Source organism: Camellia sinensis, chromosome 3 (assembly GCF_055761805.1).
Source record: "Camellia sinensis isolate YWXY chromosome 3, ASM5576180v1, whole genome shotgun sequence".
Lineage (NCBI taxonomy): Eukaryota > Viridiplantae > Streptophyta > Magnoliopsida > Ericales > Theaceae > Camellia > Camellia sinensis.
In genome coordinates, this window is record NC_138963.1 from 191,506,322 (window position 1) to 191,521,423 (window position 15,102).

Consider the following 15,102-nt stretch of genomic DNA (forward strand, 5'->3'; position numbering starts at 1 on the left):
TTTATGTTTTTTCAATCATATAACAAATGACACATTTTATTAATAAAATATCAAGTCAATTAATTGTTTTAAATGATGTGATAAATATATAATTTAATTGACAATTTAGATAATTTTATTGTTGTATAAGAAAGTAGTTAAAAAATATTTTTTTGTTAAATAAAAGATTTTGATAAGGGAATATTTATAATTTTCATAATTACCAGGCAATTTGTATTTTCAATAAGTATGGGGGGTGTAATTATATTTTTATTCTAATTTTGATTGATTGAAATAATTTTTTGTCTCATTTTAAGATAGACGTGGAGCAATATATATTGTGTGAGTGATTTTCCGATCACACTGCCCAAATCAGTATTCAGCTGGAGAGAACTGGCAGAATAGATGACACCTAGCTGACCTGCAATAGAAAGAGAAGATTCCGGAGGTGGTTTGTCCACCCGGGGGCACTCAAACGATCAAGTCAGTATATCTCTCAAAGATAATCAACAGTGCAAGACTCACTGTACTAAATATAAATTGCGTACCTTAGATCCATGGAGGTGCCTTCCTTTTATAGCCAACACAATCCTAGTCCCAATAGAAGCCTAGCTCTAATGGACTTACGATTACTACTAATCTTGGATTCTTCAATAGATAGAGATAAACTCCCTAAGAGCTTTATCCTTATCCAGGCTGCATTCCCTCCTCATTCTAGGACTTTTGTCCTTTATCCGCTTATCCCGGATTCCGATATCTTCGGAGATAACCTCGGCCTTGCCGAGATCACCTCGGCGTTACCACCAGGACACGTGGCACCTCGGCTGACACGTCGGCGTCACCTTGGCCATGTGTTGGTATTCAGAAAATATATCCCCACAACTGCTCCCTAGGTTCTATTACCTCGGCAATCTGAGGTGATGGAACCTATATCGGTACTTCCTGCTAGTACATCGGTGTAAGCCGAGATCATCATAATAGGCCGACATGTCTTCTTAAAGATCAAGAATTCCAAGAGCTCTTCTCACGCATATGAGCTGTCGTGCACAACAACTCAACCATTTCTTGCCACGTTCTTTGCTCTTACTGGATCGTGCTTGTGACGCGCTTCTAAATCGTCTCGCGCATGCGTGCGCCGTCTGATGCTCACGTTGTTTTAGGCGCATTAATTTCGTTTGCCGCCGTTTCAAGTTTTAACAAAAACTTTTTTTCCTCATTTTTGTCGTTTCACTTTTTGTTCAATCTTCTAGCTCTTTCTCTCTCTAACTTTCTTCCTCGGATCCGCCATTGCTCAAGCTTTCTGAGCTTTGTAACTTGCTCCGTTTACCACCTCCGGCATAACTTCCACCGATCTTCCGCCTCTGCAACTGTCGTTAGACCTCGGCAAATCCCATCCCAACTTCCTTCTTCCTGGTAAGCCACAATTTCCCCTGGTTCTTATTTCTTGTTGTTTTTTCAAGAAATTCTTCTTCATTATTAGTTGTCATTGCTGTTTTACTCAAGTTTTTAATTGATGAATCTTGTATCTGAATACGTTTATTCCACAACCTTGATTTTTGCCCATGTCTTGAGTATACGTTCTGTTCACAACTTTTTTGCACTTTTGCCACTGTTCTTGACTTCATTCCCTTTGTACTTGCGATGTTCTTGATAGTCCATCTTTGTTCTTGAACCTGAATCGTATTCTTGTTTCTGTTTGCCATGTTTTTCTAGATTGTCGTCTTCAATCCTTGCTTTCATAGATCTAGGTTTGGGATTTACTTGTAGAACCCTCAATTTTTTAGGAAAAACTGAAACTATTCCCACACATTCTGTGTATCTTCCAGCTTTAGCCGAGGTCCAAAAAACCCTTTAGAGATACCCCATTTGAAATCCAACCTTTTCAGTTTAAGCCGATATCATGGGTATGTGGAAACATATAGTAGAAACCCCGAGCAAATTAGATCACTTTAGGCGTGAGTTTGACATCTTTGCCGACGTCCATCTGAGGTTGGCTGGGGATGACGACTCCATCATGCCCACTACTAATTCCATGTCCTTTCCTGTCATAGCCTTTATTGAGTGCGAACTTCGGCTTCCACTCAACATCCTTTTCCGCGAGATAATCCACTACTATAAGTTGAACCCAATGCAACTTGCCATCAACTCATACCGAGTTATTAATGGTATCATAGCCTTAGCAAAACAAGAAAACGCTAGGATCACCTTAGCCAATATCCAGTACTGCTACACCATGTGTGGCCTCAAAAAAATACGGGTTATATTTACTACCTCAAGCCAAGGTCTACAGAGTACAAAATTGTAGCCGACCTCCCAGACTCCAACAAGGGAGTTGGAGACGACTACTTTATCACCTTGGGGAACTGGGAGTTCGCTCTGGATGAGGACCTCCATCTTTACCCTCTTCCTCGAACCGTTTTTGTAGAAGGCAATGGTAAGAGCCCTGCGTCCATACCTGTTTGTTTTTTTTTCAAAATTTTTCAAAGTCTTTAATAGTTTATCTACTTCTAACGTCGTTTTTGCTTGTAGCTCTTCCTCAGCCACCAAAGGGTTTCCGTCAGTCTTTCTTTCCCAGCAAAGACTTGAGGAACTTTTAGATCTGCCAGTTCTCAAGCGAAAGGCCCCTATGCTTCTCAACTTCATCCCTACTTATAACTCAGCTCTTGCCGACGTCCCTAAGAGGAAGAAGAAGAAGAGTCTGTCTCCTCTTTCTGCTACAACTCCTCAGACTGCTTCCTCATCTCGGCAAGACCAAGGATCGACCTCTGATCCAGCCAAGCAGCCATCAACCTCGGCTCCATACCTGATCCCGATATCCCAACGACAACACCGACGACGAACCATTTTTTCTGCTGAGATGGGCCGTCAAAAAGCCGTTGCAAAAGATCTCCTGGCCAGCATCCCATCATCCGTTGACGCTCCACCAGCGCAAACCCAGCCTCCACCAAAGCAAAAAAGAATTAAGAAGGCTCAACCAAAGGCCAAGTTGACTCAGGTTGACACTGAGGACACTTTGCCGATCTCCAAACTGGCTGAAAGTGACAAGTCCCAGCCTACCACGGAGAAGAGGTGTGCCGAGGCCCAACCATCCGATTCTCCGAAATCAAAGAGGCCGAGGTCATCCTCTACAACCACCTCGGGGTCCAAAAAACATGATGCCCCCTGGGCCCCCAAAATCACTCTGGAAGATAAGCCAGTATGGCCAACGATAGTGCCGATGACATTAACGTCGGCGTAGCCCTCAGTACCGCTCTGCTCCTTCCCGACGATCTCAACCGAAACGCCGAGTTGAGCGAGTATGAAAACTACGCCCTGATGCTTCAACACTCCGTTCAAGTAAATGTCTTTATCTGGCAACTTTTTCTTTCTTTCTATTCCATACTTGTAATTTTTTCTAACAACTTCTGTTCTGTTTTACTTTCAAGCCATCCAGCATGCCCATTCCTTCTCAATACAATCTTTTGAGAATCGGGAGAAGTTGTCCGAGAAGAAGAGGGAGGTCTCCACTCTTCAAAAGACTAATAAGAACTTGCAGTCAAAGATGAAGACCTTGGAAGATCAGGTTGAGGATGCTATCAAAGCTCAACATGACGCCGAAGAGAAAGCAGGTGCTGCTGAGGTGATAAACAAAGTTCTCCAAGCCCAGCTGAAAGAGGCCGAGGACAAGATGGCCGAGGCCCAAAGGGAGCTTCAAGACGCCCTGGCCACCAAAAAGGCCGAGGTCAAGGCTGCCGACGAGAAGGGCTACAACGATGGGGTGGCCGATGTCACGGCGGATTATGAAAAGCAAGTGAAGCAGGCATGCAACAAAGGTTTCACCCTTGGTTGGATGTCTCTTCTAAAAAAGCTTGAAGTCCCTACTGACTCGCCCCTTAGGAATGCTGACGCCATTCCTCTTCCATTCCCGCAAACTCCAACTCAATCTGATGACGACTCTGAATCTAACGAGGAGGTTTTGGTGAGGAAGTCAAAAGATGTTGCTGGGGCCAAGTCTCCTCCTCAAAATGAGCAAGTCCTGGACTTGACTCAAGATGAGGAGGTTGAGGAGTGTAGACACCCCATTTTTGACCGTCCTCAAGACTTGGACGTCACCGTTTGAATACTCGGTGATTATCCTTGTTTGTGTTCGTTTGGAGTTCCCGGAGGTCTCGGCTCGCGTGCCCTACCTCAGGATCTCCGAACTCAACCGTTTAGTGTCTGGTTTTGCACCAAACACTTGCATCTTGCCTTTGAGAGGCAGGGTAGGGCTTGTGGACCATCCCCACCCACCACCGGCAGTGGCTAGAGGCCACCGGCTGGTGTTTGCTGCCATTGGCACTTTTGTTTGCCGGTCGGCACATTTTATTGCCGGTCGGCATGGTTTATTGCCGGTCGGCACTGTTTTTTGTCGAAGTGACATTTTTGGGTAGCCGACCACTGTTCATCCACTTTATAGAGATATTTTGTGCCAGCTGTGATAGCTGGCACCAACTCTTCCCCCCTCCATACACGTGTATGGAGGGATCTCCCTCTAGCCAAGCTTGTTGTATAAGCTTTGCAAGAGGGAGTCCTTTAAGAGGAGGTCTTTCCTCTTGGATCTAGGTTAGATTTTGGGAACCAAAAACCAGAGCTTTGAGATATAGATACATATCATCTCTATATCTCTCTCTCTCTCCTCCTTTGTGTGTGTTTCTTAGCTCAAAAGGTGTTTTTTTACCTTACTTTTGCACCATTACACACACTATTACACCTTATTCTGAGATTGAGGGACTTGGGGGGTTGTTTCTTGAGTTTTTGGACTAGTTTTGATCAAAAGAAGGAGGCTAGACCATTTGTTCTTCAAAGGTTCTTCAAGGGTGAGCATCTTGATTTATATTCCCCAAACTTGCAATAGTTTTTTACCTATCTTGCTTGCTATTTTAGCTCTTGTGTATAACATAAAAAGGGCTTGTATTTTCCTACTCTAGCACTTTCGTCAAGGTCATTTTGTGGTTTGAGTGCAAACTCACCCTTCTAGGCCTTGTTTGGTCCATTTTGGTGCCTCTTTGATAAGGCTTTGTTCACTTCAGCATTTTGGTCTTTTCACCACTAAAAACCGGTTCATTTTTGGTGTTTAAAAAGATGGTTTGAAGTCTTGCATAGGGGAGGGACACCCCTCTCCCTTCATGGTTTTGTTTCCTTGCTTTTTGGGCTCAAAAGGGTAGCATGTGTGCTTGATGATTCTTGGCCTCATTTCAGAAGTTTTTTTAGGTGTTTTAGATCATATGTAACCTCTGTTTTTGGTCGGATTTGTGCCTCCTTGTATGCTTGTAATACTTGCTTTGTATTGCTCCATTTTGCTTAGAAGTGCATCTCATGATTAGGCCATGATTCTTGTGTGTGTTGGCTTAGTTCCATGAAGCTTTTAGTGTTGTTTTTCCATGCTTAAAATCTATTGGTTATCCATTTGGTCATGCTTGACATGTTTGTTAGGGTTGCTTTGTATTATGGGCTTGAAAGCTTTGAGCATGTTGACCTCTAGCATGCATGGTTGTGATTACCCTCATGATTTAACATCATCTAGGACCACATTTTAGTCCAAGAATCATGTTTGTATGTGTGCATGCGTGACCTCTTTTATGCCTTAAGGGTGTGCCCTCTTATGCCTAGGAATGAGCCTTAGTGCATATGCCTCTTGGGAGTCACCTCAGCTGCCATTCTAGGAGGTTTTGGAGTCCTATCTTGGTCTGCAAAGTTCTGTTTTTACTTGTTTTAATCATGCCATGAGAGGTCATGTTGGTGGGGGTAAGTTGTCTTCTTTTGTGCCTTAATCTTGGGACCATAAGTTTGCTTGTTAACATGAGTTGTTTGTCCATCATTTTGAGCACTTTTGGTGCTGTTTTAAGGTGAATAAAGGTCTGCACCTTTATCACTTCGAGGCCCCCTTTGCATGCTTATTTCATGTTGATTGCATGATTGTCCCATTAATGTGCTATTCTATGCTAACTTTATGGCAAATTGGTTCATGTTTGTATCCCAATTGCATCTTGCATGTTGACATTACATACTTGCCATGTTTTGTTGCATGACATTTGGCATGTCTTGCATGTTTAGCATCATGTTGTATTTTGAGCCTTGTGAGCATAACATGCATTGCATCATTTAGCTTGGGGTGTCAAGCCAAATATGAGGGTCAAGGGACATTCATACTCCCAGTGATGTAATGTACCTTGCTTCTCGGTCACCGGGGCCTTTGACTTCGACATGATAAGGCTTCGGATCTCATTTTGTTTGTTGCATACATCCTTATATCAAATGGCAAATTTGATCCTTTGAGCCACCATGCACCATTGATGGTTCAAAGATCGAAGGGCATGCTTCCTTGAGTTCAAAACATGATAGGAAGTATAACCATGCTCACATGTACCTGAAAACCCCATGCCATGCACTGTCTGTTCTCTGTTTGCTGTCAATTTGTCTTCTGCAGGAGGTTTCTGCCGACCGGCAGAATTTAGTGCCGACCGGCAATCTTTGGAGTGCCGATGAATCCAATGAATGCCGATGGAAATTCTGGAGTGCCGGTGGGAATTCTGTCTGGCCGGTGGTGCTCTGCAGCATGTGAGGAACCTGCTCCAGGACTTGGACAATTTTCAGAGAGACAAGGCAGTACAAACAGAGGTGGCAGGGGTACGGTACGGGTTTTTCGGGCGAGTCAAGTTCCGAGCATGCATCATCTGCGCATCCCGAGGCAGAGGCTGTGGCCACCATCCTTTCCTTTTGCATCTTTCCTTTTAATTAATTAGAAAATTCTGTAATAATTTTATTTGTTTATTATTTTGGGACTGTAATATTCATTTGGGCCCTCCGAGTGAGGGCAAATCTGTAATAAGTGTGCGTGAGTGTGTGTATGTCTTCCAACCTCACGTCTTTCTTCCCTTTTATTTACCTGCTTACGATGGTAGATTAGGGCATGTTTAATTTAGCATACCTTATGCTATGCATGCGTGCATTCATGCGTTTGTACTACATGCATTAGGCTCGGCACATCACGCTAACTGCATTCGTACTTCAATTTACAAATCGAATATGTGATAATTGATCGCATTACATATGCCATGCTTAGGATTAACCGAGCTTATTTAAATTGCATCTTGTATGTGTTACATGAGGCAATTTAACATGAACTAGGACATGCACGTTTTGCTAACTAGTTTACTGTTTTGGCACGGAGTACGATGTAAGTATTTATGCTTTAGCATCTCGCATGTGTGTGAATGTTAACATGACAGTATGCTTGCCATGCGGCTAAATGCTTATGTGTTAAACTGTTTGGATGCCTGTGGGTGGAGGTTGGATTGTTTGAGTTGGAAAAACTCATTGAAATCCGTGTTTTAGCCTACTTACGAGTAGCAAAATCTAAAGTATTTCCAAAGCAAACGGATATGCAATGTTTATTCCCAAGTTAGGCAATCTAGTCTATACTTGTTTGCTGTGCACATAACATAGTAATTCTAGGCTAATAATTGGAGAAAGAACACGTAAAGTTTTCAAAATCGGATATCATAGTTAGTAGAGGCCGGTCTTCGGATCGGGCGAGAGGGGGTGCTCATAGCTGACCTTCCCCGATCGTACCCAAGCTCCCGAGCCGAGACAACTCCGGTGATGACGGACATGTGGCCTTCGGCACCGAGTCAGGGTTTCCTAAATTTCCCCATTTCAAAAATATTTAGGTGGCGACTCTGTATCTGGCAAAGCAGTCCATGTTTGGCACTTCTTTTCAAAAAATTTGTTTCTCAAAACGATTTGCCGGATTTGGACTCTTTGGTTCAGATTAAGAACCGTGATACAAATCGAGTCCGAACTGTAGCATGAGGCCCACGCGGGCGCTGTCTACAAGGAGGTCCCCAAGGAAGCTACCCCTGAGGAGGCATCATTGGACGTGCCTCTCGCCGACAAGAGCCTTGATCAGACCCTTCAGGAGATTGATGCTGAGCTTGCAGCCGAGAAGGTGGCCGAGATGTCCTCCCAGCAGTCTTCTGAGATCCAGACCCAGCCTGCTGATGGTGCTGAGGAATCCTAGTCTTGGTGTTTTTTCTTTTCCTTTCTTGTACTTTGTTTCTCCTTTCAAAGTAATGTAAACTCTTTAAGTTGCCGATGTGATTTTTAATGAATACAACTTCTTTCTTGAATGCTTGCATTGTTTGTCTTCCCTTTATTGCTTTTTGTACGTCCTTCATACTTAGAATAATTTTCATATCTTTAATACATACTTCTATCTTGTGCAACCTTCTCGGGGTAACATACCTCGGCTATGACTATTTACTTCGGCAAGTATCCAAGTAGCTTTCTTGGCCTGACCTTGGTTTCAACTTGTAAATTTTTCTCAAATTTCAACAAGTGTGTAACATCTTCTCAGTTTAACTTTAATATTTAACTTGTAAACTTTTTAAGTTTCAAAAAGTGTAAAACATCATTTCGGTTTTAACTTGTAAACTTTTCTCAAGTTTCAACAAGTGTAAAACATCATTTCTGTTTTAACTTGTAAACTTTTCTCAAGTTTCAACAAGTGTAAAACATCATTTCTTCTCTTTGCCCTCTAATGTAAACCTAAGTGCCACTTGGGGTCTCCTTATGCATGTATTCCAAAAACAAGGTTATGTATCTTTATCGGTCACAAATATAGAAGAATTCTGATGAAATTTTATTTATTACGTCGGCAAATAAAAAGGAAAATCTAATGATAGAAAAACTTCAAATTACAAGTATTCTAGGGTCTTGGTAACCCTTTACCCTCACTATCTTCAAGTCGATATGCCTCGTTGCCCAATATCGAAGTGATTCTGTAGGGTCCTTCCCAGTTTGGGCCAAGCTTTCCCTCCCTAGGATCCTTCTTGTTGCCGACGACTTTTCTCAAGACTAGGTCGCCGACCTGGAACTCCCTTGGGTTGACTTTTTTATTATAAGCTCTGGCAAGCTGCTGCTGGTAGGCAGCGAGCTGAATTGCAGCTTTCTCCCTTCTTTCTTCTAGCAAGTCCAGATCTTGGGCTAAGAGTACGTCATTGGTCCCGTTCTCTACTCCTTGGGTTCTGATCCTAGGGATGCCGACCTCCAGTGGAATAACACCTTATGTGCCATAAGCCATGGCAAAGGGGGATTCCCCTGTTGATCTTCTCGGCATAGTCCGATATGCCCAGAGCACACATGGTAGTTCAGCTACCCATTTTCCTTTTGCTGCTTACAGCCTCTTCTTTATCCCATTTAGTATAACTTTGTTGGATGCTTCTGCTTGTCCATTGCTTTGAGGAAAGCTTGGGGTTGAAAAGTAATTCTTGATCTTGAATTTCGCACAGAAATTCTTAATCAGCTTGTTGTCAAATTGTGTTCCATTATCAGCAACTATTGCTCTCGGAATCCCAAATCTGGTGATGATGTTTCTCCATAAGAAGTTCTTTACGTCCACATCTTAGATCTTGGCTAGAGGCTCAGCTTCTATCCACTTGGTGAAGTAATCTGTTGCTACCAACAGATACTTCCTTTGTCCAGTTGCTTGGGGCAGTTGCCCAACGAGATCCATGCCCCATTGGGCAAACGGCCAAGGACTGGATACTGGGTTTAGGTCTGCTGCAGGCTGGTGTATCAATGGTGCAAACCTTTGGCATTTTTCGCACTTCTTGACATAGGCTTCTGCGTCCTTTTGCATGTAGGGCCACCAATACCCTTGGGTAATGGCCCTATGGGCTAGTGATCTGCCCCCGGTGTGGCTTCCACAGATTCCTTCATGTATTTCATATAGAAAATCTTCAACTTGTGACGGGTGTACACACCAAGATCTTCTGTAGAGATGTCCTTCTGTTGTCAGACTGAATCTTGCCGACTTCAATCTGACCTTGTGTGCCTCTTTGTGGTCATCTGGTAGCTTTCCTTCTTTTAGGAATGCAACAATTGCATCCATCCAGCTTGGTCCCATGTCCATACACATTACTTCACGCTCTGTGGTCAGTGGTTCGATGCTCGGGCTCGACAAGTATTCGACCATTATCGTCCTTGCTTTTCCAGGTTGTATTGCACTAGCCAGATTGGCTAGTGCATCGGCGTGACTGTTATCATCTCGGCTAACCTGATGTAGTCGACAATTATGAAACAAAGCTACTAACCTGTTGACTTCCTTTGCGTAGGCTGACATCCTTTCATCTCGGGCTGCAAATTCGCCTGTTGTCTGGTTGACTATGAGCTGGGAGTCACAGAAGACTATCACTTCATCTGCTTCTGCTGCTACCGCCAACTTTAATCCTGCAATCAATGCTTCATATTCTACTTCATTGTTTGAGGTCTTGAACCCCAATCACATGGACTGTTCCAATACGTCTCTATCTGGAGATACCAGTACTACTTCTGCTCCCGCTCTTTGCCGGTTTGAGCTCCCATCGACAAATAGTCGAAAGGAGTCGCCGATGTAAATGTTGTAGGCTCTGAGTTTTTCCTTTTTCCTTTGTTCTGTTGCATTTGGCTGGGCTTCTCCTTGCTTGCTTGGACATTGTTCATTTTGGCTTAATGGAGCCCGATGTGCGATGGATTTTGGTGTGACTCGGCCACGAAGTCGGCCAAAACTTGGCCTTTGATTGCTTTTCTGGGTCTGTACTCCTGGGTCTGTACTCCAAGTCATACTGTCCCAAGGCCACTGCCCATCTGGCTATTCTTCCTGTCAAGTCTCCTTGTAGTAGCAAAGACTTCAAGGGGTGTTCAGTTAGCACCACAATTTTATGGGCCTGGAAGTAATGGTTCAGCTTCTTTGAAGCCATTACTAAAGCCAGTGCCAATTTCTCTAAGGATAGATACCTTGTTTCTGCATCGGCTAGGGTTTTGCTTACATAGTAAACAGCTCTTTGCTCCCCTTCTTCTTCTCGGATTACTACCGTGCTTACTGCGTGTTCTGAAACTACTAAGTATAGGAACAGCTCCTCCCTAGGTTTTGGATTTGAAAGAACTGGAGCTGTAGTCAAATACTTCTTCAGGTCGGCCAGGGCGGCCTCGCATTCTTCTGTCCATAAGAAATCTGTGGCTTTCTTCACTAAGTTGAAGAAAGGTTTGCACTTGTCTGAGCTTTTGCTTATGAACCTGTTCAGGACTGCGGCCCTTCTAGTCAACATTTGTACCTGTTTTGCCGACGTCGGGCTCTTCAATTCCAGGATGGCTTTAATCTGATCTTGGCTGGCCTCAATGCCTCTTCTAGTTACCAAGTATCCTAAAAACTTACCAGATCCTACTCCAAATGCACACTTCGCTGCATTGAGTTGGAGCCGATATGTTTTAAGGATGTCAAAGACTACTTTCAGGTCGGCCAGATGACCTTCAAGGTTCTTTGGTCTTCACGACCATGTCATCGATGTAAATTTCCACCGTTTTGCCAATCAGGTGTTTGAACATCTTGGTTACCAGCCTTTGGTAAGTTGCTCCTGCGTTTTTCAACCCGAAAGGCATCACTCTGTAGCAGTAGAGACCTTTTGGGGTGATGAATGCAGTTTTCTCCTCATCTGGGGGATACATGGCTATTTGATGGTATCCCCTGCAGGCATCCAGGAAGTTCATCCTTCCATGCCCCGAAGTGGCGTCTACCAGCTGGTCAATCTTGGGTAGAGAAAAACTGTCTTTGGGACAGGCTTTGTTCAGGCTGGTAAAGTCCACGCAGACCCTCCATTTACCGTTCTTCTTCTTCACCACCACTGTGTTTGATAGCCATGTTGGGTAATTTACCTCTCGAATGGCCTTGGCCTCCAGAAGTCTGTCTACTTCCTCTTTCACTGCTTCAACGTGTATCAACGTCGGTCTTCTTGCTCGTTGGATCACTGGTTTTGCTGACCTATCGACATTCAGTTTATAGCAAGTGACCTCGGGGTCAATGCCAGGCATCTTATAAGGTGTCCAAGTAAACACCTCAATATTTGCTCTAAAAAAGGCTTTCAATTCTTTTTCTTCTTCTTCGGCTAAGCCCAAGCCGAGAAGAAAGAAGCGTTCTTCATCCCTCTTTTGGACGAGGATTTTCTTCAGTGTTTCTTCACTCATTTCAGCCGGCTCCTTGCCTACATCGTCTAGGGCCTCCACGTCCTCGTCTTCGATCTCTGCCTTCTCTGGTTCTCTTATGCTGCAGATGGATTTCATTGATGCCATGGAGTAATTTTTTGCCTGCAGCTGATCTCCTCTGACCTCCTCAATCCCATACTCTGTTGGGAACCGCAATAATTGATGCAAAGTTAAGGGAACAACCCTCATTGCATGCAACCGTGGTCTTCCCAAAATGATGTTGTAAGGGGAGGGTGCGTCAATCACGGTGAACTCCGTTGTTATCTTCCTGGTGCCTGCCTGCACCTCCAAGCTGGTTGTTCCCAGTGGCCATGTCGGCGTCCCATTGAACCCGACCATTGGGTTATTGGATTGCTCCATATCGTCTGGGTGAAGTCCAAGCTCCTTGTAACATCGGACGTACATGATGTCACAAGAGCTACCTTGGTCAATCAAGATGCGTTTTACTTGGCATTCCTTAACCTGGAGGGATATTACCAAGGCATCATTATGCGGGTGCTGCACCATTTCAAGGTCTGCTTCAGAAAAGGACACTACTGGCCCTTAGTACTCCTCTGCCCGATGTCTCTTCTCTCCGACTTGGTAGACATGTTGCAAGTGCTTCACTTTCTGGGTCTCCCCCCTGATCTCGTTTTCACTGACCTTCGAGTGAATTACATTAATTACCCGAGGTCCTCCTGCTTGAGGTTGCTGTGCTGGGGGAGGTAGAGCTGCTGCCGCTTGAGGCAATCTTGCCTGTTCTTCCCTTGTTCTGGCCTCATCGACTAGGTCTCTTAGATGGCCTTGTCTCACCAGGTCTTCCAAGTGTGTTTTCAGGGCTCTGCAGCCTTGAGTCATATGCCCGTTTTCATTGTGGTAAGCATAATGCCTGCCAAAGTTCCTTTCCATGAATTCTCCTGGTGCCTTAGCCGGTGTTCTAAAGTAGGGTTGGTTCCGAATTTGATCCAGGATTTTGTGAATTGGGATTCGGAACACAGTTGTCACTGCCTGTGTAGCCCTTAGTTCTGTATCCTGCTTGCTGGATCCGTTGTTACCTTGGCCTCGCTTCGGCGAGCCGTTTCCTTTCTCCTGCTTTGTCTTCTTGGTTCCCGATGTATCTTCTTCGGCTCTGGCATACTTCTCAATCCTCACCATGAGCTCTTCCATGTTTTTTGGCAATGTCTTTGCCAAAGATTTTCGTAGTGGGCAGTTGTCTTTTAGGCCGTTCTTGAAAGATACGACTGCTACTTTTTGATTACACTCTGGTATTCGATTGAACACCTCATAGTATCTTTTTGCATAGGCCATAAGGCCTCATCTTTACTGATCTTTAGAGCCATTAATGCGTCCACCCTTAATGGCTGCAGCTTGTTTGTCACGAACCTGGCCACAAACATCTTGGCCAGGCCTTCCCAAGTCTTTACGCTTCCTTTGGTAATTCGTGGAACCAATCTGATGCAATCTCCCCAAAAGATGAGGGGAACACTTTGTAGAGCAACGGCTCGTTCCCACTATATAATGCCATCGAGTTCAAGTATAATCCAACGTAGAAGTTGGGGTCCAACTTACTATCATAAATTTGGAACCTCAGCATACTGAATCTCTTCTGTGCCTCAAATTTGTCTAGCTCCACCGAGAATGGTGTTCTCGACTTTTTAGGGGAAGTAACCTCGGCATCGGCATTCTGCTGCTTCCTCTTGAGGTAATCTCTCAAGTCTTCTTTGCTCCGTCCAGGAGCTCGGCTGTCTCCTAACTTCAGTCTTTTCGGCATACTACTCTCAGCTTCATGGTGGGTCTTTTTCGATCTTTCTCTGTGGGTTGTGTCGAAGCAGAGTACCTGTCCCTGAACATGTCGGCCCCTGAACATGCTGATGTTCTTTGGGGTCTGTCTCCTTCGCGCGATGCATTTTCCGCGATTCTTCTCTCCTTGATTCTCCTCGCCCGACCTCCCTAGAAGGTCGGTGAGAGTGTTTTTCGCTTCTAGTGTGCTGAGGGGCTATTGGGATTGTCTTCTACCCTCCCTTCTGGGCATTGGCTGCTGGAATCGGCGTGTCTTGCAGCGGGTATGGTGGCTGTATGACGTTGTTTTGCATCATGAAATTGACGACCAATTGCAGGTCTGTCAATTTGTTCGCCTTCTCTTTTACCTCTTCGTCCCTCCGTAGGCATCTATCCTTCCATACCTGGAGGTCATCCTCATTGTAGTACCTACTTCGATTTGGCTTCTTTGGCATGTCGCCATCCTGGCCGACGTCTTTCTTACTGTGATTCTGGTCACGAGTTTCTGTGTTGCGGTTGTCTCCTTCGACGTCAAGGTCGATAGGTCTGCCACTCCCAGCAGGAGTGTCTTCCCCAATCTTTTCCTTCTATCCGTCACTGGCCATCTATTCTTCTTTGATTCCCACAGATGGCGCCAAATTGTGTGAGTGATTTTCCGATCACACTGCCCAACTCAGTATTCAGCTGGAGAGAACTTGCAGAATAGATGACACCTAGCTGACCTGCAACAGAAAGAGAGGATTCCGGCAGTGGTTCGTCCACCCGGGGGCACTCCGACGATCAAGTCAGTATATCTCTCAAAGATAATCAATAGTGCAAGACTCACTGTACTGAATATAAATTGCGTACCTTAGACCCATGGGGGTGCCTCCCTTTTATAGCCAACACAATCCTAGTCCCAATAGAAGCCTAGCTCTAATGGACTTATGATTACTGCTAATCTTGGATTCTTCAATAGATAGAGATAAACTCCCTAAGAGCTTTATCCTTATCCAGGCTGCATTCCCTCCTCATTCTAGGACTCTTGTCCCTTATCCGCTTATCTCGAATTCCGATATCTTCGGAGATAACCTCGGCCTTGCCGAGATCGCCTCAGCGTTACCACCAGGACACGTGGCACCTCGGCTGACACGTCGGCGTCACCTTGGCCACGTGTTGGTATTCAGAAAATATATCTCCACATATATATATATATATATATATATATTTAAAAAAAGGGCATAATTTTAATTTTCCAAATCATAACTAAAATAAGTATCATAACTAAATGACAACATGACATGTAACTAAAAGAAAAAATTGATCATAATTAAAAAAAATGATATAACT